This window comes from Culex quinquefasciatus, chromosome 1, assembly GCF_015732765.1.
Source record: "Culex quinquefasciatus strain JHB chromosome 1, VPISU_Cqui_1.0_pri_paternal, whole genome shotgun sequence".
Lineage (NCBI taxonomy): Eukaryota > Metazoa > Arthropoda > Insecta > Diptera > Culicidae > Culex > Culex quinquefasciatus.
This window is the reverse complement of record NC_051861.1, coordinates 48,112,207-48,115,802: the sequence shown is the minus strand read 5'-3', so window position 1 is coordinate 48,115,802 and position 3,596 is coordinate 48,112,207. Positions and strand designations below refer to the sequence as shown.

The 3,596-nt window shown below is 38.8% G+C and overlaps 1 long non-coding RNA gene across 1 annotated transcript; it reads left to right on the top strand.

The window, feature by feature from the left end:
- The first annotated feature begins 2,010 nt into the window (after positions 1-2,010).
- LOC119765578 lies at positions 2,011-3,179 on the top strand. Its single transcript, XR_005276827.1, has 2 exons — positions 2,011-2,287; positions 2,353-3,179. It is a non-coding gene; the product is annotated as an uncharacterized LOC119765578 (long non-coding RNA).
- The last annotated feature ends 417 nt before the right edge of the window (positions 3,180-3,596 follow it).

Sequence of the window (3,596 nt, the reverse complement as noted above, 5' to 3'; positions counted from 1 at the left end):
TTTGATTGATTTGGTGTCTTCGGCAAAGTTGTAGGTGGACTACACTGAAAAAAAAAATGATGCACGCATTGCATTTTTAATTTTTTTTTTTTAGTTTTTGATATGTTTTAGAGGACATCAAATTTCAATTTTTCAGAAATTTCCAGGTTGTGCAAAAAATCTTTGAGCGAGTTATGAAATTTTGAATCAATACTGATTTTTTCAAAAAATCGAAATATTGGTCGAAAAAATTTTTCAACTTCATTTTTCGATGTAAAATCAAATTTGCAATCAAAAAGTACTTCAGTGAAATTTTGATAAAGTGTAACGTTTTCAAGTTAAATCAATTTTTAGGTGACTTTTTTGAAAATAGTCGCAGTTTTTTCATTTTTTAAAATAAGTGCACATGTTTGCCCACTTTTGAAAAAAATAGTCACAGTCACAGTTTTGCATATATGTTCGGTAATAAGCTATCCCTTAATGCTTACATACTCAAAATTCTCAAAAATGTTTAGATATTAATTTGACGGGCATTTGAAAAACCTATCAAAGTCACCCCGGGCTATCAAAGTCACCCCAGTTTACGGTATAATAAACAAAAACCATGCCTAACATATTAAAAACTGGTTACATCCTTTTAGCTCACTGAGCACTTTTCACACTTCTTTTCCAAGATCGTCCCAATTCAACCCTGACCACCTTCCTTCAGAGTCTTCCACGGGTAGACAAACGAGCGGTGCATCCACTTCCGTATAATGCTTGTATTAATTATGCTTGCGCTACTGACAACGGTCTTGTCACAGTCGGTCTGAGCGCGCGCGCGCCTGTCTTGCGGTGTGGTCTACAATCCGTAACGGAACGGAAGTGAAAGAGCTACATTGCTTGCAGCAGTGTCAGATGGAGAAACAAGTTCACCATTTTGCATTTCATTAGAATGCCTTAAGTTGGGATAATATCTAGATAATTTTTTTTTTTCGTCAACTGAATCGTTCAGCGACAATTTTATTGAGATTAACGGAGGTGAATTGATTTCTCGCTTGAATGTTTTCGGGATCTTTGACTTTGATCGATGTTTTTCGAAAATTGACAATCCATTGGACTACAACGTTGCTGTTTTCTACACATTAGTTTATGAAATACTATCCAAACACTGCAGTATTAGGAAGTCTAACAACAATGCAGTCAAGTATCCTGCTTGGTTTGACGCTGAAATCATATGCTTGCTGAAGGAAAAGAAAGACTCTACAACATATTTCGGCGATCAATGTTGGACCAGGACAAGCTGAGTTATAATTTGATGGCGAACACGTTAAAAGCGAAGCATAGGTTGCTCCACTGCACGTACATCGATAGTGTCCAGCAAGGTATCCAGTCTAATCCCTCAACTTTCTGGAGTTTTGTTAACAGCAAACGCAAGAACAGCGGCGTTCCTGTAAATGTGTTTTACAAGGCGGATACGGCAGGCAATGTTATCGAAGCAACCGACCTATTTTCAAATTATTTTAAAAGTGTTTACGCAACAGCTAGCCATGATGAAGTCCCATTCACTCAAGCATCTTCGAGGAACATTCCCATTTTAACACTGTCTGCAGAGGACATCCGTCGTAAAATCTCAACTCTCGATGCATCCAAAGGAAGCGGCCCGGATGGATTGCCAAATTCACTACTCATAAGCTGCGTTGAAGGATTTCTGGCGCCTTTAGTCTTGTTGTTTAACAAATCACTTCAAACTGGACATTTCCCATCACTGTGGAAAATCTCTCACATCATTCCCATTCATAAATCTGGATCGAAGCTAAATGTGGAAAATTATAGAGGAGTTGCGATTTTATCAGCTATTCCCAAGCTATTTGAAGCGTTAGTCTACGACAATCTTTATCCTTGGATCGAGGAAGGCATTTCGGATACTCAACACGGATTTTTGAAAAAGCGATCAACAGTCACCAATTTAGCAGAATTTGCGTCCAAAACAGCTCTTTGGATGGCTGATGGATTCCAAGTGGACACAGTTTACACGGATATGTCCAAAGCATTCGACGTCGTTAGCATCGAACCTCTTTTAGCTGTGTTGCGAAAACTTGGGATAAATGGTGTCTACCTTGAATGGATACGTTCATACTTGTCGCACCGGGTACAATACGTCAAACTCAATGGCACGACTACAGAACCATTCTTTGTTGAATCGGGAGTAACGCAGGGTAGTCATGTAGGTCCGTTACTATTTATCTGCGTAATGAACGAACTACCAGGATACATTGATAATGCTCACATTCTGATTTATGCTGACGACGTGAAGCTATTTGTTCCAGTAAACTGCGTTAAAGATTGTCTGAACCTACAGCGTAATCTACAACGTTTCGTCGAATTTTGCAGTACGTATGGATTAAAAGTGAACAAATCAAAATGCAAAATCATAACATACACCCGGAAACTGAACTGGATTAACTTCGAGTATCAAATGGAGGATGTTGTCATTGAGAGAGTCAGCAGCACATGCGACCTTGGAGTTGAAATGGATAGTAAACTCATGTACACCGATCACATCGACAAGGTAGTTTCGAAGGCAAATTCATTATTTGGGATGATCAAACGGCTTTGCTATGAACTTGACGATCCCTACACAATCATGGCCATTTATAAGAGCATAGTAAGAAGCGGAATAGAGTATGCAAACATAGTATGGAAGCCGATCTATGATATACACCGGAATCGCTTGGAGAACGTACAGAAAAAGTTCGTGATGTATGCTGTTCGCAATCTACCTTGGAGGAATATGTTCCAGACTATAGAGACATATGTATGCTTTTGGCGATGGACACACTGAGCAGCAGAAGAAATCTAACGGACGTATTCTTCCTAAAGGATCTTCTCGATGGTAAATATTACTCACCATACTTACTATTGCAGGTTACTAGGTACACGGGGCGGACTGGTTTGAGACGGGACCGTCAATTCCATATTGCTAACAGAGTACAAAATTACGCAAGGAATGAACCAATCTATCGTATGATGAAATTTATTAATGACAATCGTGAGAAGATAAACACAGCCATGTCTAAGGAAAAAATCAAGTACGAAGTAATGAGATTGTGATTACATGTTTTATGTTATTTCGACTTTTTTTGAGTGTGACTAGAATGTATTAGAATTAAGTTTGATAACGGGCATGACCCAAGATCAATAAACAACAACAAATGAAATTCTGTACTTTTTTTTTTGTAAACATTGAATATTTTTTGAAAATGTCTCATATCATATCATGAAATTGAGCTAAACGTCAATATTTCGTCGCTTGTGACACGTCCTATCTTTTTACAGCAGTCGTGTCACAAGATAGCACACAAGTGACGATTTGGTGAGTCCCCATTTCTAGTTTGATTAGTTCAAAACAATGGGCCAAACGTTGTAATCGAAAAACCGCCATAACCCCTAGAATGCCAATCATCCGTCGGGTATGTCTTCCTCATTGCTCTCCCTTTCATTCATTGTGAGTATCAACCCAGATAATGAGCGTTATGATGATTGATTAGATTGCCGGTCTGTCGGTGGGAGTGCATCATCGACCTCGTCACAGCCTGCAGACATCGATTGAGTGATATCGTCTAGCTGTGAGGAAA